Source organism: Acomys minous (genome assembly GCF_964271855.1).
Source record: "Acomys minous genome assembly, chromosome: 5".
In the NCBI taxonomy this organism is placed as follows: domain Eukaryota; kingdom Metazoa; phylum Chordata; class Mammalia; order Rodentia; family Muridae; genus Acomys; species Acomys minous.
The window spans coordinates 17916607-17944148 of NC_140494.1; the positions used below are offsets into that span (position 1 = coordinate 17916607).

Genomic DNA, 27542 nt, shown 5'->3' on the forward strand with positions numbered 1-27542 from the left:
GACAAACTGTGGTTCTCCTTGTGGGGCTCCTGGCACCAGGGGACCCAGAATAGCATGTTTAATATATATCTGGCCTTGGGCAAAAAACTATTTAAAACCATATGAGAACTACAAGATTATACAGAGCAATGTTTACCTAATTTTTAAACAGTGTGAGTGTAATAAAGTGAGGACTTCACACGTGACTATTTATGTCTTCTGTAAAGAATGTTTTCTCATGTATTTACTGAGGCAGTCTTACTATCTAGTCCTGGCTGGCCTGGAACTCACCATGTAGATTTGGCTGGCTTCAAACACATGATTTATTCACCTGTCTCCACCTTCCAAGTGACACATAGCACCATACAAGCCTGAGAATGTTCTAGAAGATGAAGGTTATTAGGTATCTATGATATGCATTGAAAGAAGAATAAAACCAATAGCGAATTAACTTATATTTTATGAACAGTAATAGTTGACCAGTAAGAGCTTGCCCCTCTTGGTAAGAATTTAGAAACTTTTATTTAATTTCAAATTTCAGTAAAATCTTAGAAGGCATTTCAAGTGTACTTTGGCAACCCAGCAGTTTTGACAGGAAAATATAAACTTGAAACATCTATAATCATTTTGTCCTGTAGTACAAAACTGAAAACAGCAAGTGTTTTTTTAAGTGAAAAACACATTCAAAACTATTGAGTCAAAACTACTGCATTTTGCTCTACTAATTGTCATATTCCCTTCCTTGCTCTCTACTAACAGATTTTTAAAAATAAGAAAACACTTAGATTTCATTTATCCTTGAACATGTCTGTCAATTAATTATCCTTCAATTATTTGCTATTTGCAATAAGTATTTTTGCCTACATAGTACATTTGACTATGTACTATGTCATAGACTATGACCCCAAAACACGTGAAAAAACAGTGTTCCTCAGTTCCCTCTCCACATGGATTTACAACCCAAACGAGCTTATACAACCGAGCAAAAATAAATCATGTTTATTTTTTCCATCTGCACCTTAGAAGGAGAATGTGCAGAAGTAAATGTTCAGAAATAGGAATTTGCCAAAGATTACCACACATGCCTGAATTTCAGAGGAGGATCTTTTTCCTCTTCTCCCTCAAAGGTATTCTTTAGAAAAGAGAGAGTTAGCCTGTTCTCAGACCCTCACCAATTTGCAGTGGTACAAGGAGAGCACATTCCCAGTTGCTGTCTTTTGGACAACAATGTTCTATTTACCGAGAGTAACACTGGCTAAATTATCTCACATTTGTTTATGGAAGTCACCTGATATAATTTTTTCCACCTGATAAATGTATCTTGAACATTTAAGTAGAAAATTAGCATTCACTTCTGGGACTTTGGACTCACAATGGTCTAAACACGAGGTACTTTGATTAACTTAATATTATTCAAACAAGCGTTAGTTTCAACAAGTTGGATGGAAGTAGCCTTTAGAAAGGGTTTAGATGGTCTAGCCTCTCTACTAATGTCCAAGGAGGGGAAAACGCAATTGCACAGTGTCCTTTTGTAAAGCAATATTTATGCAACATGACATTTAAATGGATTTTATGTGAATTTTAAGGGGGCGTGCATTCTGGGATAAGTTATGTCATTTGTTGTAATAATCCTAGATGGTGACTAGCCTGTCCCAGTAAGAATTTGTTTCGCATACGTGTCAGAACCTAACACCTTTTGAGTGGCACTTCTCTAAGCAGTGCTTGCCAGTGCAGGCCCTGTCTATTTTGTGATTCTTCCATGTTTAGCACGGTCTCCCGAGCTGCCCTAAAAGAAGGGAAAAAACAGAGGAATTCCACAAGTGCCATTCTGTTACCAGTCCAAAAGATGGTGGGTATGAAGTTCAGTGGCCAAAATCCAGTCGCTTGGACTAAACCTCCCTTCAAGTAAAACTAAAATAACAAAAACATTTACAGCCCAAGGAGGAAAATGGAGCTTGTGAGCAAGGAATGTCGCTATCACAGAATCTTCTACCATCTTTTTGCCTGTTTGTTTTATTTTGCTTTATTTTGACATGGTTTATCAAGACATGGTGTAGCCCTGGCTGTCCTGGAACTCTGATGACCAGGCTGATCTTAAACTCACACACATCTGTTTGTCTCTACCTCCTCCGGGGATGCTGGGGTTAAAGGTTTCCACCACCACACCTGACATTTTCTACCATCTTATTTGTAGCATACATAGCCACATTGTATTCAGAATCTCATTTTTTTTTATACATGGGAAACTCTTGCCTCTAATCTCCAGCCAGAGAAGAAGTGTACTATTAGATTTTGTGAGATTATAATTACCATATTGTTCCCTTCCCTTTTCTTCCCCGAATAAGAGAAGTTGACGCAGAAGGAACATAGAAATGTACTGAGGCAGTTGGATTGAATAGGGAAGGGCAAATGCCTGTTTACTCTAAGACTTCCTTGCAGTGCTTGCATGTGTCTGTTCGTATGTATGAGTGTGAATGCATGACACTGCACATTCATGGCTGTCACAGGACAATGCTTGCGTGCTGCATTCAGGTTCCACCTCATTTAGGACAGAGTCTCTTTGTCCTTTGTTGCTATGCTGACAAGGCTAGCTGGGAGTTCTCCTGACTCTGCCGCCCATCTCATCAAGGGAGTATGGGAATAGAGATGCAAGCTACCACGTCCAGCTGCACGTGAGTGCTGGGGGTACAAACACAGGTCCTCAGCCTTGTAAGTCAGGTCCTTTACTGGCTGAGCCACCTCTCCAGTCATACTTCAAGGTCTATTTACATTTCTTCATCTTTCAAAATGAGTGTCTGGTTAATGACGCTTCAGAAGTGAAAGTGGTGTCCATCTATTCCAACGAGTTTTTGTTTTTCTTAAGTTCTTCCTACTAGAGTACTCCTTTTTCCCTCCCAGATGACACATGCAAAAATTTAGTTTTCAAAACAACACAGTTGCATTAGTGGATTGAGAGGAGTGTTCCTGAGTTGGGGAGTCCACAACACCTGGTTCTGTTGGGTTCTCATTTCTAACTGCCAGTAAGATCTCCTCAGCCATCTCCTCAGCCCATGAGGAAATGGCTTGGTCATGTCTTATTCAGGGCTTTATTGCTGTGAAGAGACACCGTGACCATGACAACTCTTATGAAGGAAAACATTTCATTGGGGCTGGCTTATACTTCAGAGGTTTAGTCCATTATCATCATGGTGGGAAGCATGGCAGCGTGCAGGCAGACATGGTACTGGAGACATAACTGAGAGTTCTACATCTGGATTAGCAGGCAGCAGGAAGAGAAAGTGCCACTGGGCTTGGCTTGGACTTCTGAAACCCAATAGCTCACCTCCAGTGACGCACTTCCCCCTACAAGGCCATACCCCCCAATAGCGCCACTGCTTATGAGCCTTTTGTGGGCCATTTTCATTAAAACCACCACAGCCAGCTACCAGTTTAATCCATTTTACTTTTGTTGACAACGTGATGCCCAAATTTGTCCATTGGCGGTGAGGTTCAGTGGCTGGTGCGTAGTAGCTGGGTCTGTGAGGTCCCACGCCTACCTGAGCTCTGCCTGTGTTTACACTGAGCATTGCTGGTATTGTTCCAGACCTATTAAAATGTCTACATGCACACTCCACAGCTGCCGAGGAAGGCCAACTTTCCTCACTTGGCTGGCAGCCTGTGGCCTCTGCCAACTGCTTCTGAGTTATAAAGACAGGGCTTTGCCATTTGGTACCAGCAATTCCTTCTTGCAAGGTCTGTTCCCTCTGAGTCTATTGGTGCACTTGATCATCATTTTTGTCTTCAAATTTTTTATTACTATTATTCTTGGCCTAATAACGCCCAAGTACTCATGTAATATCATTTTGTGTCCATTAATTTACCTTTTCCAGGGAGCATGTGGTATAAATAGAGCTCTAACAAAGTATATCACATACCAGATTAAACACTGGAGTTGGATCTGGCCAAGCACTGCGTAGTATTAACTAGAAAAGCATGTGAATCGGTGGTAAAGCAGTTCATTGGGGAGGAAAACCTTCTCTACCTTCTAATGTTAGTTTAGAATGGCCTCTGGGTTAAATGAACAAAACAGAGATTAATAGGGAAGAAGGAGAAACTCAGGCTTGGGAGACAGCTCTGCTAGTAAAGCGCTTGTCACGCAACTGCAAGGACCAGCACTTAGATTGCCAGCAGCCAGCACCCAGGCAAATGCCAGAAAAGCAAGGTGCACCTGTAAGCCAAGTACAACATAGGCAGAGACAGAGGATTCCAGCAGAGAGCTGCCTGTCACACTTGCCAAATTGAGAGTCATCATGGAAAACACGTGATGTCAACCTTGGGCCACAACATGCATTTGCTCACACACATGTGAACACAGATGCTGTTGTACCACACTCCTAATAGCACAAACAACTCAAAAAGTGTTGTACTTAGGACTTGGACACCATTTTTAGCAAGGGAAATGGTCTTGGGCTTTAAGACATGCTGCACTGCAGAACACTCACTAAGAAACATATGAGGAGCCTAATGGGAGGTGAGGGTTGTTTTACTTAGATGATTGTTTGCGTTCTTGGTGTTGGCTTTTCAAATACCGGTGACCTTGATGTTCTCCTGCTCAGTAGGAGTAGTTCAATGGAACAGGATGGAGTGTGGGGAGGGACTCCAAGAATAAATCAGTATCCTGGTGTTAGTCACATGCAGAGATGACAGAGATCTCTTCTGGTATTGGTTGGATTTCATTTGGCTTCAGCTCAAAATATTTCTCCCAAGGTGACCTTGGGCAGACAGGAGTATCCCTTCAAAGCATGCTTGGATACCTGTGCCCTTAGCTCCATTCTTCTTGATTGCTCTCCTCTGGAGGCAGACCTCCCCCACCCCACCCGCTACTACCTTCAAACCATGCTCTAGATATCTCCTCAGATTATCCCTGTGTGAATCAGGATCTTTGGGGATTAGTTGTTTTAAATAAATTATAAAGCAGCTTGATTATCCATGCAGCTTCTGCTGCTGCTGCTGCTGCCTCTCTCTCTCTCTCTCTCTCTCTCTCTCTCTCTCTCTCTCTCTCTCTCTCTCTCTCTCCTCACTCTCTGTGTCTCTGCCACTCTCTCTGTCTCTCTCTGCGTGTCTATCCCTCTGTGTCTCTGTCTGTCTCTGTCTCTCTCTCTCTCATTTGATTCTTGGCTGAAAAGCAGATACATCTTTTCTTCCTTTCTTTCCTCCCTTCTTTCCTTTTGACTGATCTTTTCTTCCAGCAACAGAATAAGAAAGTCCTTGTCCCCAGAAGGACTATCATCTAGTTGAAGGAAAAAGGTTATATACAAGTCTTAATAATGTAACATAGAAGTAAATGTTGAAAAACATTTTGTTGGGCATGGTAACACCATACCTATAATTTTAGCACTGGGTGAGGTGGGTGGGGGCTGAAGCAGGAGACTCCAGAGTTCAAGACCTCTCTGGTCTACATAATAAAACCCTGTATCAAGGATACAACCAACAGCAGAACTCCATACTGTAGTGGTCTGCTCCTGCAGCTACAGGACATCAAGTTCTGAAGAGCTTGTGCAGAGTGGAAACTTTCTTCTGCAGTTCTGGGAAGGCCAAGGTGCTAGCAAATTCGACGTCTATATGTTCAAGCTCTTGTTCATAGATGGCATCTCATTGCTGTGTCCTCATGCAGCAGGAGGGACAGAGGGGAGAAATGGGGTGATGGGCTTCCTCAAGCCCTTTGGAAAGAAAGGCACTAACCCCATAATAGGGCTGCTCCCCTGACCTGATCACCCCTCAAAGCTCTTCTCCTTAAGACTGTTGTGCTGGGAACTTAGCTTCAACAGATGAACTTGAAGGTGGTACATGCAGACCATGGCACAAATTAAGAAGGGCAGGAGGAACTAGGATCCCAGGAAGGGCTCCTCTGTTCAGGTGGCATTTGAGCGGGCTCCTAAATGGATGGAGAGGGAAGGAGAAGGGGAAGGGAGAGAGAGGAGGCAAAGGGATGAGTATGTGGACTGTTTAGAAGATGGAATGCAGTATCCCAGGCAGTATGGGTGACAAGGACAAAGGTCCTAATGTGTATTCTGTCAGGGGTCCAGAAACCAACCAGCATGTCTGAGTGCAGGGCTCAGGGGAAAGGGAAGCAAGTTGAAGACAAGACAGATTTATATATACCAAGTAGAGCCTTTCGATGTTGAGTTTGCATGACATGACTCACCTTAAATCCTAAAGGTACCCAAAAAAAAAGAAAGTAGAAGAGAAGCACTTGATGTCTAAGGCAGGGCCATCATTAGAAGCAAGTGTTAAAGTATAAGAGTGTATCAGATAAGAATCCTGCCCCAGGTATCCACGTCATCCCTTGGTCCAGCTTTATAAATAGCCACATGGGGCTAAGGCCAGCAGGATGAAGTTTGGTTTCTGTCAGCATCTTCTGTCTTCCTAGTAATTCCCTTCTGCCTCTCTGTGCTTTCTCTCCTCCCTCCCTCCCCCACCCTTTTCTCTTTATATATTTCTACATTTCTCAATTACTGAAAAAGATGTTCATCTCTTTGGCTTCTTTATTGAGGCGTTATTGACCATTGAAAAGTATATTTGTCATGTTGAATGTGGTCCTTTGCTCTGCATAGGTACTGTATATATGCATACAAGGCATTCAGCTTGCACTATTTTCAAAGTATATTCAAGCTGTTCTCATAATTCCTTCTACACTGTTCCACAATTAGAAAACTAGTCCTCTGAATGGAATGGGCAAACAAAGACACCAGGAAGGAAAAGAAAGGGCCTGTGTTTGGTAGATGCACACCTGGTTTGAACCTGGCTCTGCATACAAGTTACAGTTGAGTAATATGATCAGTCTCTTTGTGCAAAAACTATGACCACACATCTCCAGGAAATAAATGAAAGTGGATACAATTAAAGAGTATTATGTGAAAGTTAGGGGCTCCACGACCCCATTCTTTTTCTACTCAGCTTTATTAGATTTAGGGATTTTATCTGATTGTGGAGTATTAAAGGCAGTGACATGTTGTATGCATTTTGAGATCTCCAGCACACTGCCTGAGTCATAGGTGCGATGTGTAGATGGAGTCAATGACTCTGTACAATAGACAGCAAGTTAGTAAAGTATGTCAGAAGGGAGAAGTTTTTTCCAGGCATAAGGCATAAGGGAGTCATCACTGTATCAAGAGTCCCTGAGGTTCCTATTCAGGTTGACCAGATGGCCATGGTGGATGCTGACCAGGAAGGTAGTCAGTGAGAGGCCAGCGGGAGTCCAGAGGACTCTTCTGAGTCCATTGTGCTTCACTGCAGGACCTTGACTGTTGTTTGCTTCCTGTTTTGTTGTTTCCTGAATAACTGGAAGGTAGGTCTGCAGGTCATCTGAAAGGGCATTAAGTTGTTTGAGCAAATGTTGCTCTCTCATGGATAAGAATCTCTTTACATCTAGTTCTCCCAGGAGCCCTCATCTGCATGCAGATATAATTCAGCTTGTGTATGCTCCTCATTAGAACATACCCTGCAACCTGATTTTCTTCTCATCCTTGGTGATTTTAATAAACTCATTCTCCTTGGTCTGCAATGGCCTACTGTGATCTGCTCCTGTCCCCTTCAACTTTGTAAGTAAAAATTATAATCTCGTGGTGCTGAATTTACAAAGTGGTGTCTCTGGGAGGTGATAGTCATGAGGATAGAGCTTTCATAAGTATGATTAGCATCTTTATCCCCAAGAGCTCCCCTTTCGTTCCACCCTGTGAAGACAGAGAAGGGAGGCCCCCTTGCAAAATCTGCACATCTCCAGCACATTGATTTTCAGCTTCAGTGGCCAGAACTAGAGGCCAGTACATTTTTGTTTTTTAAACCACCCAGCCTCTGGTGATTTGTTATAGCAGCTTTACTAACATGGTACCCACAGAAGAACTTTTAAATCAGCTTCAGGATGCCGGTGCACTAGGTTTTGGTTTTAACATGGCTTGCCATCACAGAATGTATTCAGCAGAGTTGTCATAACAACACATTGATGATTCAGATGATGGTCTCACTTTTCTGAGAAGTGAAAGTCTAAAAGCAATATGAAACTAGGACCTACAGAGAGGGGTCCTCTTGGGGGGCCTTTCTGGATTGCCTGTGGGTGGTTATTTTTTTCCTTTTGTGTTCATAGTGACTTCCAGATTTCCTCTTTTCTTAATGACAACAGTTCCTCGTTCTGGGTCCCATGGTCCACTTGAGTCAGTGCTGTGCCTGGGTGCCTGCCACAAGCAACACAAGCGGGCAAAGATTTGTTTTTGGTTCATAACTTCAGAGAGTTCAGTCCATGGTCATGTGGTCCCCATGTGCTTACGAAGAGAAATATCAGGATGGCAGGCACGTGTGGCAGAAGAGAGGGGCTTTCTTAACAGGATAAAGGAAGCAGAGAGTGATACAGGGAAGAGTCAGGTGCAATAGAGATCCAAGAACACATCCTCAGTGACTTACTTCCTCCACAAAGTATTCAGAACTTCCTAAGAAAGTGAGCCAGCACTGAAAATATGAGCCCCTGGAGCACACTTCATACTCAAACAATAACACACTATAAAGACCGTATTGTTAAGTGGCCCTGGTTTAGCATTTCAGTGCTCAGAAATGAGAGAAACAGTTCAATCTATGGCATACATCTTCCCAGAGAGAGATGATTATAGTCCCACATTTATATTTATTTATAATTACAATACTTTATGGGTTTTTTTGTAAATAAAATATAGCTACTGTTTCCATTGAGGACGATGAGAGAAAAGAGGCAGAAAGACATGGGTTACAGTCTGTACTCTAGAGTTTAGGAATAAGCCTCCAAGAGGATGTTTGCCTAGCATTGCTCCTTGGTTTTGATCCCTGGCTGCTCCTCCTCCAAAAACAAAATCCATATAGTACTATTTACTTATCTGTATTTTTCAAGTATTTACTAGTAAATTACACCTTTTGCTTATCTTAAAACATATTCTCATAAAGAACGTACAGTGACCAACAGTTTTCTAAGCACTTAACAGATTTAATATTTAATGTAATATTTGTAATAACTTTAGGAAATAGTTACTCTCAGTATTCTAGTTTGGGGACAAGGAGTGCTACTAATTAAAGCCTCATGACCAATGAGTAATGAAGAAAAATCAGGATTTGAATTCATGTTCTGATTCCACTGTAATTCCTTTTATACCTTTATGCCCCCTATACTTAGCAGGTTTTGTTAATTAGTAAATAATAATAGTAATAATCATCATCATCATTATCATCATCAAGCAAAGCTTGCTATGGTGATGAAATAATTTTGTCTCAGGATGTGACTTGGTGGTAGACTGTTTCATGACTAGCATGTATGAAACGGGACAGGAGGGTAAAATGGCTCCTGCTTTCCCTTGCTGTTCTTATAGAGAAAGGATCAAAGCACATGCTGGCTGCAGGGTTAGAGAATGTAGAATTATAAATTGGTGGTAGAAAAGTGAATAATGGCATAATGAAAAGACAAAAAAATAAAAGAAAGAAAAAGAAAGAAAAAGAAAGAAAAGCATGTTTTAAAATGTACTGTTTTGGGTCTTTGTCCAGTGATTTTTATCCCTTATTTTCTAGAAAGGTGAAAACCTCTTGTTGAGAGAGGAATTCTATTGTTTTGGTTTGGTTTTGTCTTAGTGTCTGTAGCTGGTTGGTTACAAGACAAAGTGAACTCGTCTGGCTTTTCTTTGGCAGATATATACCAAGGGCGGCAACAGGTCTCCTCTGCTTGCCCCACTCCTGCCCTTGATATTTTTGCTAGTAACCAATGCTTTCAAACCATCCTGTGGTCCTTCAGTTCAGCATCAAAGTTTTATTGGACATTTGACCCATCTGATGCCTCTTGGAAGGAAGAGACATTGGTGGGGCAGCTGGCATCCTGGGAACTGGTGTAAATTACCATGTCAGATGCTTAATCTTGAGCTCTGGTGTTTATACCGACCCCGTGAAGTATCAGTTGAACCAAATTGTAGCACTCAGTATTAAAGGGAGCTTGCACCTAAGGAAGACCTCTCAGTTTCCCTTCCCCCTTTACAGGTTTTCCAGCATAGCTGATTCTCAATCGAAGGGCACACATGCCCTCCTCTCTGTACAAGCCAACAAGATAAGCGTCTCACTTATTACCCAGGTTGTTTCTGGAGCTCTCTGCGCAAGAAGCAACGTGAGGTGCAGCTGGCAACATAAATATGAATGAGACAGTTGGTGTCCTCAGCATGCCTCTTTCTGAAGACAAAGGCTCTAGGATTCCCAAGGGGGTGGTAATAATTTATAAGCAGAACATCAAGGGGCAGGGTAGGAAGGGCGGGATTACAGCTGAGCTGTGGAGACCAGGTGAGACAGTGAAGTCCTGAGAAAGGACAGCTTTGCATAAGCAACAATGAGAGCTAGAACTGGGCGCACAAGCGCGTGTGCGTGCGTGCGTGCGTGCGTGTGCGTGCGTGCGTGTGTGCATGTGTGCGTGTGCGTGTATGTGCGTGTGCGTGTGTGTAAGGGTCATGGATCTTCTTTAGAAGACATATAGGGCCCGGATAGGAAGGGAAGGGAAGCAGTGGTCTAGGATCAATCTAGCTTTAGAAAGGACATCACCTGTTATCTTCTGTATGGTGACACTTATTCTTTCACTGAATTGAAGCTTTTGAACCAGGGAGTGAGAATGATTTGAGCAGCACTTGAGGCAGATGAATCTGGCCTGACACTAATTTTGCTGGGCTGAAGTTTCAAGAGGATGAAAGAGAGATCCTGGGGCAAGGAAAAGAAGCGATGGGGGTGGGGCAGGGGGTGGGGCAGGGGGCGGCGCCCGAAGCCGGATGGAGCACACAGGACTGGACACAGATGCTCTGTGAGAAGAAATCAGGGAAAGCCAGCAGGTAGCTGATCTAGGAGGACGGTACATGGGAAGGATGCTTCTGTAGATAGTCTGGGGAGATGATTTAGCCTTCCCCAAATCCTCCTGCAGCCCCCAAGCACTGTTATTCGCTACAGAGGATTTCTCAGAGCTTGTTTCTAGCCAAAGTGAACGTCAAAGAAAACGGCCCATTTCTCAAACATACTGTCCTTTACAAAGCTCTTGCGCCTATGGTTCTCTGGAAGATTATTATGAGCACACGGCAGTACATTTGAAAAATGATGGTGTCCATAATTAAAAACTAAGAGACTGAAATTAGAATTTGGTGTGGGCTGAAGACGGTAGGGCAGCTTTAGAAATTATTAAATGTGAGGTACTGTGGGATGAGTTGGAAGCACCGAGCAGCACTGAGCCACTTGCCTGTTCTACACCTTCAGCTTAGTCTAGAGGGAAAGGTAGCGCGTGAATTTGTAGTTCGTAGTGCGGATGGAAGTTAGGAAACCTCTCTGTGACACAGAAGAAGAGCAGGCACGCCGCGAGGCTGATTCAGGAACAGGCGTGCAATAAGCGGATGTGGAAAGGCTGAGGAGACAGATGACATGTCTTTGCTATCAGAAAAGTAGGTCAGGCCTTCCGCACTAGGCAGGTGTTCGGCTGGAGGCTGAGGACCAAGAATGCCTTAAAATCTGTGGACGTGAGAGCTCATTGCTGGGCTGGAAAGGAAGACTTTTACTAGAATGTGAAAGGGTAGGGCTGAGAACCGGCTTAAGGAATCTTAGGGAGACTATGTAAACAAAACACATCATGTCCCTCGTTTACAGAAACGCTGCCTATGAAACAAATATTTGATGAAAGTTTGCAGAAGGAGCAAGATACAGATCTTTTCAGAGCATGGTTAAGAAGAAGTGAGGGGGAGGGGCAGTGCTTTCTTAACGCTCAACTCCTGTGGCCAGAGGTTAAGATTTGTTTATTTGTATTTATGTATAAGTGTGTGTGTGTGTGTGTGTGTGTGAGAGAGAGAGAGAGAGAGAGAGAGAGAGAGAGAGAGAGAGAGAGAGAGAGAGAGAGCGCTTATATGCACTTCATATGTGATAATTTAGAAAAGAGTTTCAGATTCCCAGGAATTGGAATTACAGGCTGTCGGCAGCTACGAGCCACTCAAAGTAGGTGCTGGAAACTGAACCCAGGTTTCTCCGTTTTCTTCCTGGATTGCTTAAGCCAGGCCCACTGGCCTGTGAAGTTCTAGGGTTTCTCCTGTCTCTGGCCCCCAGGCTTGTTTTTAAGAGCTGCTCTGTCTTGCCCCAGTGCTGCTGCTCCATATATCTGGGGAGCGCAGTAAGTGGCATTTCTAGCAAACTTCCAGGTGCCTTGGCTGGCCACTGTGGATCTGAGTGCCACAACTTGAGAACCTTGCTCTCGAGAAGGGAAAGAAAAAGCTTTAGGAGACAAAGAAAAAGAAAAGATAAGGAAAAAAATTTATCTTTGTTTAAAAAAAATACCCGAAAAAAGAAAAACATGGGATAAAGACACCCTTTTGAAGTCGGGATACAATCAAGCTGGCCGCCTGTGGAGATGAGTTACACAGCAGAATACAGGAAGCTGTCTCTGAGGGTACTGGAGCTCTGACAGTGATGGTAGAGTGAGGTCCAGGGCAGTGCTGACGCCACCCACAGGCTCGTAGAAGCAGTGAGATGGGTTTTGCTTGAGATTTTCCATGCTTGTGAATCTTGCTGAGGAAGCCAAGACTGTATCCAACTCCCTGTGTTAAAAAGCCAAGAGCATCCAAACACAATAAAATAAGATACAATAAGACAAGGCAAAAGCCCTCCTATTGAGGCTGGACAAGGCAACCCAGTAGGGGGAAAAGAATCTCAAGTGCAGGGAACAGATATAGGGGGGAGGGAAGGTAAGGGAGAGCTGGGAGAAGTGGAGGGAGGGTAGACTGTGATTGGGATATATTGTGTAAAAACTATTAAATTAAAATGTATTTTTAAAAAAGGAGTGAAGGAAGAAATGAAGGAAAGGTGGAAGGGAAATCACATCATCTGCTGAAAAAAATATTCCCAGAGCACAGGCAATGGGAAGGCAGAGATAGGAGGATTGTAATTCCAAGACAGCCTGAAATGAAAATTTAAACTGTATCCTTAAAAAGAAGGTGGGGGCGGGGGAGTGAGAGAGATCTTATAAGGAACAAATCTTTACTCGCTGTAGGGCACAGAACTAGAAGTGTGAAGCTCTGTGGTACCATTATTGTGATTTTGCAAATGTTGTCATTTCTCTGTATTTCTCTAGGGTTTATGTAAAGCACCAAGATAGTCTATAATGCACGGTCCAGCAATCTTAAGAAGTAAATGCTTTCTAGAATATACCCTTGTGCTATATTCCTCTTATATTCGTCTTTTAAAAATAAAAAGTGTCCCAGGACTGGATTACAATGTTTGCTTTGACATTCCATGGACCTAGAAGCATCCTTCAGCAAAAGCACCTTTCCAGTTTCTTGCTGCATCCCTTCTATACATATTTTTATCCCGTCATCTCAAACTACTGCTGCTCCTAAGTGGTGAGGAGGAATAAACATGATGAGGTGATGATGACCATGTGTGGTTTCAGATGAAGACTGAAATTGTGTAGGCAGTGAAAAAGATGCAGAAGGTGGATGCTGCATCATGCTTGCTCTTCAGGAAGTACACCAGGGCAAGCAGGCGGGGGGTGGAGAGAGAGCACGTGAGAGTCACCCTCCCTCGTTCCAGTGTCCTTTTCAACAACGAAGAATCACTGCCGATATTTCACAATATTTCGTGGAACACAGTTCAACAGCTACCATAATAAATAGCTGGAGTAACCTTGAAATTTTTACAATTCCAACCATGAAGTGGTCACGTGTACCTAGGAGCATAGAGTTGATTTGCAACCTGTGTTGGACTTGATGGGTGGTAGTGCAGGGCTGCGTTTGAAAAGTGGCTGTGATGTGGTAATGCATTTCCTCCTTGCATTATTCTGTTTAGCTCCTGTTCGCAGCCAGTTAAGATGTGAAGAGTTTCTCTCTCTCTCTCTCTCTCTCTCTTTCTCTCTCTCTCTCTCTCTCTCTCTCTCTCTCTCTCTCTCTCTCTCTCTCTTTCTCTCTCTCCATACACTTCAAATGAAGTTCCCCATCACTTGCTATCTAGTTTTTGAGACAGGGTCTCCCTACTGAACCTAGAACTTGCTGACTCAGCTAGAGGAGATGCTCCTCTCTCTGCCTCCAGTGCTGGCATATGCCACCAAGCTCAGCTTTTTCATAGGTGAGGACTGAACTCCGTTTCCTGTGATTGCTCAGCAAGCCCCCATACCAACTGAGCCATCTCCTAAGCCTTGAAGAACAACATCTCAATAAAAGATTCAAAAAGTAAAGCAGCAGCCTTCTGGGTGCTTTAGCTTAAGGATATCCAGTTGCGGTTCCAAGAACATTAGAATTATTATAAACGGTTATCATTCCTAAACCAGGTAGATATAAAAGTTTCCCCCCTGCCCTGTGGTTTTCTTTGAATCCTGTGCATATATAGCATATACACTGTAGGCATGGATATAGACTGTGCCTTACAAATATATCAGCCTTGCCTTGTTCTAAACTGGATGGTAGCAGAAGTGACCCAGCGTGAAGTTTTCCTGCTTCAGTATATTGAGGAAGTATCTGGAGCTAGATGTGACAGCATGTGCCGTGGTCCCAGCACTCAGGAGCTGGAGGCAGGATGATCACAAGTTCAAGGCCAGCCTGCACTATACACAGTGAGACCCTGGGTCAAAAGAAGCAAACTGGCTTTTCTGACTGTTTCCTTCCAGAAAGCAAATCGTTTCCCTCCAGGGAAGAATTGCCATCTTTCTTCCACACCTATAGAAAGAGAGGCTTTCTGAAAGGAAGGATTCTCTGAGTTTCCCATCATGCACCTCCCAGTCCCACTAATCTCCCCATCCCTTCGTACTCACCCTCCATCCTTGCAACCTTTACTCCAACTTCCTGCCACCCCTCTAAAAAAATTTTTTTTTGAATCTCATTGTAGAAGCTATAGTATGTCCCATTGTGTCCCACAATACACCCTTTTGTCCACACTTTCTCACTTGCAATGCATCATTGGTCCGGTTTGAGGCCTCTGGCTTCTGATACACTATCAATACTGGATCCTCACCAGGACTCCTCTCGGACATTCTGTTGCTGCCTCTGTGTCATGGAGATCCCTCAGCTTTGGATCTGCAGGACCAGCTCCTTCACACACTCCAGCAGTTCATAGATAGATGTTGGGGTGGGCCAACTCAGAGCCCTGGATCTGGACCTGGCGTGGTATCTGAGCTAGGCAGCCCCCCAGCTGTCCCAAACCCACACCACCAGGGTGAGCTCTCCAGTGCTGTCCCAGCTAGCTCACCTAATGCCACAGCTGGCAAGGGGCAGAGCCAGCTCTCCTGTTCTTAATGCTCTCAAAGCGAGCGGCTCACCTGTTCCCATGACAGTAGGGCTCACTCTATTGTGCTGCCTGGGAGAGCATCTTTATTACTCAAAGTCACTAAATGTTATACTAGCAGCAACAAATGTAAACCCGCTGCTAAAGTGTAAACCTCCAGAGTATTGAATTTGAAGGCAGGTATATACAGGACTGGATGGTCAGAGGCTAGGTCTACACGGACTCAGTTTATTATGCCATAAATGCATTCTTCTCATTGTTCCTCTTGGCGAGTGACACCCAATCCATTTCCCTCTGTCCCCTCCCTCAGCTAAGGGTGCTCATATCTGTTTACCTGGCTTTATCTTGCTTTTCCCACACCATTCTGCACAATGTCCTACCTCATAGCCTTCCTGCCTGTCTCCCCCATCCACACTTACTCTCTCCATCCTCCTCCTCAGGGTATCCACAGAGATTTTCCTCTGTGTCTGGGTCCTATCTCTAACTTGCTCCACGCCAGTCTTGGTGCTCTACTGATGATGCATCCGCCCTGCCTGTGGTTTGGAAGGTGGTGTGTGAACTTTCTCTTTGTCATTTCCTCTGGGGCTCATTGCTTATAACCTGCTTCATTCTCCCTTTATTGACAGACCTGTTCCCTTGAGCTTTGCCAATTTGTCTCTTAGGCTTGAGATACCTCCCTGGCCACTGTGTAGCTGCCTTCTGTCATCTACGTGCCAACTGGTTCTCGCCTCCTCAGGGATTTCTTCTTGATCCCTGTCAAGCCTATTTCCACACAGAACCAGCTTATTTCTCACACAGAACCTTTTTGAGATATAGATACAGATACTAGTCTCCGGGCCCCAACCTCCAACATGCCACAGGCAAAACAAAAAACAAAAACACAATCCCACACCTGGCTTCATGGCAGCAGCACAGTGAAAACAGAGGTACATGCCAATATTGTATAAAACCACCTTCATATGCTATGTGGATGTGAACTTTTAGAAGATGATTCCTGTGGTTAGGTTTACATCTCATCTTGGAAATATTACATCATGTATGCACATATCCTAACACTGAAAATTCCATGACCAGTAATACTACCTATGATGATTAATTGGTGCTGTCAATCTGGCAATCTAGAAACACCTAGGAGATGCGCCTCCATGCATACCTGTGGGAGATTAGCCTCATTGCATACTGAAGTGGGAAGGCCTCCGCTCACTGGGGCCAAACCCTGACTGAGACCCAGGACTGTAAGAAGGTGGAGGAAGTAAGCTGAGCACTGACACGTGTGCTTTAATCCACGGCTCTCTACGCTTTGCCTGAGAGGTGCCTGCCTACCTGCCTTCGCCACAGTGATGGCCTGTCACCTGGACTTGTAAGTGGAGTTAATCATTTTCTTTTTTTCTAGATAAGGAGTTTATTACGTGAGCATGAGGGGAGAAGGAAAGGAGGAGGGGTACCCCAGAGAGAGAGACAGAGACAGACAGAAATAGAAGAAGAGAGAAAGAGAGGAAGAGAGAGTAAAACTAAGAGCGCTAATCCTTTTCTTAAGTTGCTCCCCCCCCCCCAAGGTATTTTAACATAGCAACAGGAAAGAAAACATTAGCAATCCCTTCAATTTTTAGATAAGGGATAATAAGCCTATTGTTTGTAGGTTTGTTCTACATATTACTTGCCTACTTTTTGCATGAGTATATGTGTGCATGCACTTGAATATGTACAAGTACAAAGATGCATGTGCTTGTGAAGGCTGACATAAAATTTTATGATGTATGAATAAATTATAATTAATTAATTAATTATACATTAGACATTTTATGACGTAGACACATTTATACTCTTGTGTCATGCTGTGCTATGTTTGGATCTTTATACATTAAAACATATCATTGCCTTTTAACTCTTAATCAAAATTTTGTTTTCTTGGGAGTGACGCTTTCCCTGTAGAAATTCATAGATTAAGCTTTTATACAGCTCATAGGACCACACTTCGGAGGAAATGCAGTTGATAACCATTGTAGTACTTGCTTTTCTAAGTTTTAGTCTTGAGACTGGGTAGGATGGCTCAGTCGGTAAATATTTGCTGTGTAAATATTCACACACACACACACACACACACACACACACACACCTCACAGAGAGAGTCACTAGACCAATGACTCATTATATAAACAAGCAATCAAATGTCAATGACATGCGATGTTTAAAGCAAAACAAGAGCACTGAGGGAGAGAGAGATGATACTGAATCTTGTTTTAAGAAAAGTGGCGTCACACTCATTACATTTAAAAGTCACCGCCAAAGTCATTACCACAGTTCACATAAAAATATCCTCCAATATGGCATAGGGCACTGACCTCCAAAAAACAGCATTAAGTAATGCGCCACAAGCTTTTGTATTTTTAGGAGAAATAATGACAGGCCAATGCAGGGTGATTGCTGCACGGTGTGGAAAGGAACGCACATGGCCTACTGGATTCCTAGAGTTGTTGGCGCTATCTTGGGGAAGTAATTTAGTAAGAAAGTGTAGCCTAAGACTTAGATTTAGAAGTGATAACTATATGGGAAAGTAAAGGAGTGCTGAGGAAGCAGCCTACAAGAGGCAGGAGAAGGAGAAAGTTTATAGCTTCATGAAGCCAAGTAAACATTTTCTTTCTTTTTTAATTTTAATTTTATTAATTTATTCAGATTACAGCTCAATTGTTATCCCATCACTTGTACCTCCCATTCCTCCCTCCCTCTCGCTTTCATTTTCAAAGAAAGTGACTCTTATATCCCAGCAGGGCTGCAGGCCTGTAGGCTGGAGTTAAGCAGAGCTGCACAAGTACCCAGGGCCCCTTCCCTGTGGGTGCAGGGAATGCTTCTGAAGGAGTTTTCAATAATGGAACGGAGCCCAAGGGCACAGTGTGCATCACTCAACACTTGCTTATCTTTCAGGAATTTTAAGAGGGTTAAGAGACAAAGCTTTGCTCTCTGCTTTAACTCCACAGGCTCCGTTCACTAGAATGGCTGGGGTTTGACAGTGGCAAATGGCTAACTTCATGATAACAGGAAGAGCACAACACAAATGCAGTGGGGCTTCCAGTTCTGTGCTCCGAGCACAAGCTCAGTGAATGCCAAGTAGAACTAAGCATTAGCGATGTGCAGCGAAGCCAGGCATGGCCTAGCTTGATGGTCCATGAAGGATGCTCTCAGGGAGGGTGGCATTTAGTCCTGTTAAAGCTGACACTCCTATTTATACTGAGGGAAGCTTATGCAGGTACACAGAAATAAGAGGCAGACACGTGCTTAGCCCTTCGCCCATTTATCACTTAGCCAGGCTCAACCAGACTACCTGTTGCCAAACCTTTGTTTTATTACTGTAAGAATAACTTCAAGCCGGGCGTGGTGGCGCACGCCTTTAATCCCAGCACTCGGGAGGCAGAGGCAGGTGGATCGCTGTGAGTTCGAGGCCAGCCTGGTCTACAAAGTGAGTCCAGGACAGCCAAGGCTACACAGAGAAACCCTGTCTTGAAAAAACCAAAAAAAAAAAAAAAAAAGAATAACTTCAAAGGCAAATTAAAGCAAATCATCGCTTTCTTCATGCCTCTCATGTAAGGCATTTCCTGACCTCTGTGTTCTCCCAGCCTGCTAACATCCTCTATTTTCTAGCTAACCCATCATTCAGCTGTCTTTGCTATCATTCATTCCAATCACAAACTCTGAACTGTAATCTCTTTAGTTCTCTTGATCCCTTCAGCCAGCCACTTCACTTCCTGTCCTCTGTTGATGCTTAGTGTTCTCTCTTTCCTATAGTGCCCCTCACCTCTGCCTCTTACTACCCTGCAAGTATGGAATGATCATGATTCAACCCGGGGTGTTTACCTAGTAAATCCAATGGACTCTCACTCTAGACAAATGGTTCTCAGCTGTCCTGGTACTGCAATCCTTTAATGCAGTTCTTCATGTTGAGGTGTCCACCAAGCAATTATTTCGTTAATACTTCATAACTGTAATTTTGCTACTGTCATGAATCATAGAGTAAATATCTAATATGTAGGATATCTGATATGAGGCCCCTTGAAAGGATCATTTGACCCCAAGGGGTCACCACCACCCACAGGCTGAGAGTCAGAGGTGAGCTCTCTGTCATTGCTATAAATTACTCAGAATTTATCCAAGACTTAGTATGTCTTATTGTTCAACCACTGATCTAACAATGCAGATTTTCCTATGGCCACTATGTCCTTTAATACACTGGATAAGTGTAATGCTGGCCATTTGCATAATCGATATTACATAGATTTCACTTTAAAACAATAAATGCAAATATATATTTGATAGCAATTATTTGGATAAATGTATAGAGTTTGTGTCTTAGAAAAACACTGCTCTTGTTAAAAAGTTCATGGATTCTTATCAAGATGTATTACCACTAAAACCTTATTTTTATACCTTTGTGATGAGTTTATTTTGCAGTTTTTAGTGTAACACATTCCACAAAATATATAACTAGTATATATATATTTTATAATAGTTATATAATTATACAAGACTGTGTTCTTAAGCCTTTTATCAATGTAAGCAATTCACACACCTGTGCAACCATCCCCATCCATCTTCAAAAATACCGTGTTTTTGATACTATAATAAGACGACACCATTTCCTCCTTCCAAACCCTCCTATTACCCCCACTTTACCCCCATGTGCTCCCACTTCTCTCTTTCAAATTCACAGGCTTTTTTAATTATTACAAGTGTGTGTGTGTGTGTGTGTGTGTGTGTGTGTGTGTGTGTGTGTGTTTAAATACATAAATACAGCCCGCTCAATCTGTATAATGCTACTTGTGTTCATATGTTTTCAGGGCAGACCATTTGGTATTGCATAACCAATTGCTGTGCTTGTCCCTGGGGAAGACTATTCCTTCATTGCTTAGATGTTTGTAGGTATTTGTCGATACGTGATGCCCTGTGCGCTTTCCCTCTTCCACGTTAGTGTGTCTACTGATGTTGTCCTTCCTCTCTTCATGCCAAGGCAGCCATGATGCTTAAAGTGTGTGAGATGTAACTTCTCTGACATTTCTAAGAGATACAATCTCACAGCAAGGCCCTTGTTCCTCTTGCTCTTGCAGTCCAACTGATATTTCTACACATAACTCCGGTACCTATGGCTCAGCAATCCAGGACACTTTCATGTCCCCAAACTGAGCTACATATCAGTCAAGACCTCGACTTCACCAACTCTGCCCCTAGAAGCCATCGATCTACTCTCTATGCTTATGGTCATGTCAGGGGAATCCTACATTGCTTCTTCTCTGATGAGCTCATTTGACTTACCACAGCATTGTCTAATTCTAGTTGTGTGTACTTGTGCTAGTACAGAAATTTCTTTTCTTTTTCTTTTTTTTTTTAAGAGCTGTGCTTTATGGATACTATACTGGGTTTATCCCTTCATCTGTTGATAAACACTTCACTTCTGCCTTTTGAATGCTTCTGTGGGCATGGCTATCCAAACGCCATCCAAGAATTTTTAGATGAAACCCTATTAATTATTTTGAGAAATCATACCCTGGTCTTAGATTACACACCATCGACTGAGTTCTTCCTGGACGGTGGTGCCTCACTTTAAAATGCTTACTCAGTTTAATCATGTGCAAGCTTTCTCTGACAGAGTAGGAATCTTCCACAAAAGCTATTTTTAGGGTAAGCAGCATATTTAGAGAACTAAATATGAAAAAGCAACTTATTTTTAGCATGTTGTAGCATAATATGTTTATTTTCTCTTAGCATGGCTAATTGTTTTAGATAGTTCCGAGTCCTGAATGCAAATTGTTTTTTCCAGCCATTATTTTGAAACCATGCTGGTGACCCTGAGGAAGGTCTTCTCATAAGTCTTTCATCTCCTGACATTTGTGAACTACTCCCTCTAGAAGCACATGCAAGCACTGAGGCATGTTTGAAAAGAAGTAATAAAATCTATCAAGATGGCTTTGTAACAAATGAATCAATGTTTTCCCCATATATAATACTCATTGGAGATAAAAAAATATTGATGTCCCAGCTGTAAAATGGAACAAATTTGGAAAATAAGGTATCATGTAAGTGAAAAGTTATAAAAATTTGATTCTAATTCTTTTTCACAGCTCACAATTCACTTGCATTTGGGAAATTTCTCCTTGTGGTGATTCTAACATACTGTGTAAACTACACAGCTGGGACTGTACATCCTGTTTATTGCAACTTACTACGTATTGAATGTATCTACATGAACGTCATAGTGTGGTCCTAAACTTCCTTCATGAAATTAAAGAAAATTTAAGACATATTCATAAGGCAATAATTCAGACATACATAATCCCCATAAAATGGTTTTATATTTTTTATTTGTTTACTTCATACATATGTATTCTGTATGTTCATACTAACCACCCACAGCTGTCCCTTCCCACTTCCCTTGGACACCGCCCCCTCTCTCAACATATGCCAAGGAGTCTTTTCTCTTTGGCAGAGCATAATGATTTTGAAACCCTCTCACTGCAATGTGATGCCTCCTCCTCTCTACGCCAATGTCCCTTCTGTGTTTATTGTCAGCTATATGGATCCTTCTCCTCATGCTTCTGGGATTCTCCTCACTGAGGTTTTGTGTTCTGTTCAGAGTGAACCTGTGACAGACAGTCCGGACAGACAAGGTCTGGACTGACATTGTCCTAGGATTTATCAGACTTGTGTGATGTCGTCCACTCTCACCCTTCAAATCCAGGGTCTGTGTTCCCCACCCCCACACAAGCACAATGTGGGTCTACTTAGACGTATTCTATACTTTGAGATCATATTTCTGCCAGAGGTCTGGAACTGTTCAAACCTGAGTTGTCACTGGCTCCCAATCTGCCCCCTTGTCACCTCAGCAAGAGGTTCACCCAGTCTCTGAGAAGACATAGCTGCCACCATACACTAAAATCTTTCTGGAGCTCTAGATGTCTGGTGTTTCCTTTTTTTCCTCCATTTTGGATGTATACTCACTGTAGGAAGAGACACTCCTCTCTCCTCACAGGACAAGAACTTACGCATGTCTTCAGATTGGGAAGATTGCCTTGCGCCTCTTCGCCCCACAGCTATTTATATGAGATTCCCAGTAGGCTTGACTGCCCAGTCTTTTTCTTTGCAAAATTTCTAAGGCTCCTAGGACAGAATAGGACAGAATATAAGCAGTCACCAAAGTGTCTAAAAGTATCTTTCACAGTACGTGGCAAAAATGAGTAAATATGAGCTGTTTGTACAGTATATACAACCAGTGTTTGCTTCCGTGTGGTCTCAGATGGTTTTTGTACTTTTTCTTCAAACTTATTCTCTTGTCTGTAGTTATTTTGCCTCTTCACTTTCAAAACACAAAAGCAACTCCCTGATGCCTCCTTGTTTTCCATTGGTTTGATTCCCCCACCCACACTATGGAATTCGCAGGTGGCCATGCTCTCAGCATGCCCCAGAGACACCTCCTGCCAACTGTCCTCCTCTGGGCCACCATTCTCCTCATTTCCTGTAGTTAGACTTCCCTCCTGGGAGGATGTTCTCCTCCATTCTTCACCTCCCTAGGTTTCTACTCCTGCCATGCTCCCTCCCTTCCATATCCAGGCGTTTCATCTCACCTGCACAATCAACACAACACAATGCACTGTGTGATATCAGCCACTGAAAAAGCATGAAACCCCTATCAAGTGTCCTCAGCACCTCCACCCCCTCCCAGCTAGACTTTTCACACGAGTATGACGCATGTATAACTTCTCCCTTCCAGGCCTCTTCATGTCTAAATTCTACCCTAAAACTCCAACAGAAGGCTCCAAGCAAGGTCACCAACAGTCTCTAGGCCGTCAAATAAGTCATAAATTGGGCCTGATCTCACTCAAGCTGTCAACAACATTCAAAAGAGTCGCTTGCTCTCTCCAGCATGAAATGTTCTCAGCTCTTGGCTTCTGTGACATCATGTTCTCTGGCCAACCCTTGCCAGAGTTAAAAACAAAACAAAAAGTGAGGACAGTCAAGGGACACAAGCTCTTTAACCTCTGCTTAAAATCTCCACATCTTTAAACTCTTACTTAGAACATGGCTCATATATTTTCTCTATTGCTGTACTTGTCATCCAGGGTTTCAGATGTTGTACCCTAATGCCTATATGGCCCTGGTATTTACTTTATAGTCAAATGGGCCTCAAAACGATCATGTGCACACCACAGCACTTGATTTACTCTCAATGTGCTCATCCCTGGCTTTCCCTTCTCAATTCCTAGCATGAATACATCCTATCCTCTTCCCTATAAAATGTGATACTAGTTATAGGTACCAGCATCTTTCATCTGAATTCTGCTTGTTTTCTTGCCCCTTTGCAAAGTGGTAAAGTAGTAAGTTTGGAGAAAATGACCCATGTTTCTATTTTGTCAAGGGACAGTGGGGTCCAGAAAAGAAGAGATGTATTTCAAAACAAGTAGCAAGTAGGACCTAGAACCTTGGCGCTCAGTGGACAATAACAATGGCGAACAAAATGGGAAAGAGACCAAAACTAGGTATCGGTAGGACGTTCCTGAATGTGAGTTGTGGGATCGCCAGGATATGTTGGGTGGAGACAACAGGCACCGAGATACATGGGTTCAATATATAGACACCAGCTGAATACATAGACATGTCATCATACCCGAACCCAGGGAAATGCATACAAGCAGTGAAGAAGAATGTTTTGATGGAAGAATAAAAATGGCTGCTCACTGGTCTCAGGTTGGCCTCTTGTGCCTCTTATCCTTCCAGCCCCAGGCATGGATCTCTTGTCTCTCCCCTGCCTCCTACCACACATAAGGCGCATTCACAGGATACACACAGAGGGGAGCAGCACAGTGCCTGTGTCCCTTCCAGTCTTGTACTCCAGATACGCATACACGTCCACTTTCCTTATAAAGGTTTCATGGTTGAACATTTGAACACTTAATCTTCAATTATCTAAACCCAGTGAGAGAGTGACAACACTTGACAAATTCCATCACACCCGCCTGCCCGCCCTGGGCATTACTTATCGCTCACACACTCCTTGACAGCGCAGGATGCCAGGAATTCCAACTGACAAATAAAACCTCCTAGCCACTCACGTGATATAATCCATCAGCACTGAAGCGGGGATCCACTGTACCTCCCTTACCTGTCCTTCTAACGGGGTTTGTTGTTCTAACTGCGGCTGCTAAAAGTGGAGTTATAAGAAAGTCTTACCAAGGGGGCGTGTCCTAGTGTTTTGGCACAGAGGACAGTCAGATTCCTTTGAAGTCAGTCATTGTGTCAACCCTTGTGACTGTCACCAACTGCCCTCATGTTCCATAGGACTTCATAATTCTTCATTTATAAAACCTAGCTCACTGGTGCTGGGACAAAGTTGCCTAACAATAGTTAGAAATATATGTTAATAAACTAGCTTCCAGATTGAAGCAAGGGTAAAGAAAGTGCAACTAGGGGCGCGGGGTAAAAGTGCAACTAACGTCCTAGTTATATAGAGGCAGTGCTTTAAATGGCCAGGGATGAAATAGAGGGCTCCTATTTTGAAGGGTTTGAAGGAAGATAGTCGTGAGTCTTGTGACTGAAGCGCTACGTTTGTTCCACATTCTCCTTTTGTGATGACATTTCAAGTATTCACTGATCTGGGTCAGCACTGGTGTTCAGACATTAATACTGACCTTTCAGACATAACATCCACCGGTATTCTGAAAAACCTTAAATCTACTTTTGAGGTCAAGAAATAACTCGTGTCCAATGTATACCAAGTTCTAGAAAACAATGATGCATGTAAGATGGCTCCTGCCCCACACAGTTCACAGTTGGGAGAATTTGAAGTCTGGCTATAAGACCCGCATAAAATGTGCAGAGTAATAGAAAGCAGTAGATACTGTGTGCTGACTGAGAAGCATACACCGGAAGTGAGGCCCTCCCTGTGTTTCATGGATGAAGGATGGGAGGGCAGCAGGACAGAAACCACAGAATAATTTATTACTGTTCACTCCATAGCAGCAGTTTAGAAGCAAGGAAAGCTATTCATTTCTTTTCCATCCATCTCTTGGAGCAGTTTTGTGGTCAGTTATGCTAAGCTCCTTCCTCTGACCCAGTCCACGAAGCCCTCCTCTCTGATACGTTAATTCTTCTTCTGTGCTGTGTGTTACGGTTGTTCGTATGACGGTGCCCCCTATACGATCCTGACTCCCCTCAGACTGTAAGTTTTGCCTGTTTCCTTTTTGCATTCTTTGAGCTATGGAGTTGTAGTTTAGCCCAGGCTGGCTTTTTCTCCTGCCTCCACTTCCTAAGTATTGGGATTATAGCATGTGCTACAACACATGGCCTGTATGTTCATCTGTGAATCCTTTTAGAGCTTCATGTGATTCTGAGAGCATGCTTTGTGTGTGTGTGTGTGTGTGTGTGTGTGTGTGTGCACGCACGCGCGTGCGTTCTACCATTTTATTCCGTGGTCTCTGGGTCTAGAAGAAGGTGTTGGGCCTCTTGGTGCTGCAGTGCGGCTTGTGCTGGCATTGCAACACGCGGTGGGGCAGCGGGAACTTGATCTTGGAGTCGTGGAACTGCTTGACAGCTGGCCAGCAGCACGTGCCAGCTGCAATCATTTCCACCTTCATGATGGATGGAGTGCGCACGGGCACGGTGCCGGGCACCCATGTCACGGTAGCACTGGATGACGGCGCGCCAGCGGTGGTCAGGTCTCGGTACTCTTGGTACATGTTATGTGTGCCACTGCGTGAGTCGTAGCGCAGCCAGATGCCAAATTTCTTTACACGAAGTGGTGACTTCTCAAACACCTGCTCACAGTACACTATCTCCCCGGACGACTTCTTCATCTTCTTCAGCTGCGACACGAAGTACCACAAGCGGGACTTGGCCACCACTTGGTTGGGCGCAAAGATGCGCATTCGGTACAGCAGTGGCGTATGGCACTTCAGGGTGGGCAAGCCGTGCCACCACCTTGTACTCCCGAAGCGTGCCCGACGCCTTCATGGCGGTCCGTCCTGCTTCGCCGCCACTCACAAAAGGGACCTAGAACATTCTTAGAATGTCCCCTTCCATGTTTCTTTTATAAGGACTAAAGAAATAAATCATTGAGTTCATAAGGTAAGTTAGGATGGCTGTAATTCGGCCCTTGTAAGTCTGTAATAACATGGCCTTGCCAGGTACATGGTGATTAGAAATAAAAAAGAGTAAATGAAGTTGGGTGTTCCGGTGCATGGCTACAATGCCAGTGCTTGGTAGACTGAAGCACAAAGAATCTGAATTAGAGGCCAGCCTGGGGTACCTAGCAAGGCCCTGAGTAAAAACACACAAACAAAACTAACCTTGTGGACAATGGACTAAATGACTTTAGTACGAAGTTTTTGAGATATCCCAGGTTACTTTTGCTTACTTCTAGCAAATTCCTATAACACTCCTCAACCTAGATAGATGACTCCTGCATGTGACAAGCTCATGATATGCCCTCTGAGAAGCAATGGCAGTCCGAGCCTTACCTCCGTACTTTGCACATAAGCAGCCTGAGTCACAGAGATGTGCTGGCTTCCCTGAGGTGGACTTTACAGGGTCACCAAGTTCGGCAACTCTTACTTGGTTTACACCAGGAATCACTTCAAATCACACCTACAACCCAGAGAGTAGCATATGGCCACCAAGAAGAACAACCTTAATGAATGATTGCATTTTTTTTTCCAACTCAGCTCTCTTCAATTTCATTACATCTGTACTAATATCCTGATTGTGCCTCTCTGACAAGCCACAGAGGCCTGAGGCTGAGGGTCCTGGTTCCATTCACTGTTGCTAAAAAACCAACAGTACAAACATGCTCAATCTGCTTTCTTATTACCTCTCATAACTGTTTTTCAATTAATAGCATGCATGTAAATAAACTGCGAACATTTAAAGCTAACAGCATCATCTTAGTTATTACTTATTAGAAATAAGCTTATAAAAATGCATTTCCACCTTCATTCAAGGAAGCCAGATGCCTGAGACAGCCACAGGGGTCTAGGTGAAAAAGAAGTGAATTGGGGAAAAGAACTTCAGAACATCACCAATGGACTTTTATAAATATAGAAAGTAGCTTACGATTTTCAACGAAAGATAGATAATATCTTCTTGGGTTGAAATACTATACTGACCTCAGAGGACAAATAATTATGTCAACATACTTCTTCTTAGTTGCTGAATTTTAATTTGAATAAATAAATGGATTTAGTGAGGTTTTTGGGGGTTTTTTTGTTTTTTGTTTTTTTGTTTTGTTTTGTTTTGTTTTTTGATACAGGGTCTTATGTGGTAGACCT

The 27542-nt window shown here is 43.2% G+C and overlaps 1 protein-coding gene and 1 pseudogene across 18 annotated transcripts in view; one reads left to right on the forward strand and one right to left on the reverse strand.

Moving 5' to 3' along the window:
- Positions 1 to 27542, forward strand: part of CACNB2 (calcium voltage-gated channel auxiliary subunit beta 2) — a 340356-nt gene that overhangs the window by 255968 nt on the left and 56846 nt on the right. The gene's annotated exons all lie outside the window — the stretch shown is intronic.
- On the reverse strand, positions 25696 to 26287 carry LOC311597644 (large ribosomal subunit protein eL20-like; annotated as a pseudogene). Its single transcript has one exon. The product of its transcript is annotated as a large ribosomal subunit protein eL20-like (transcript).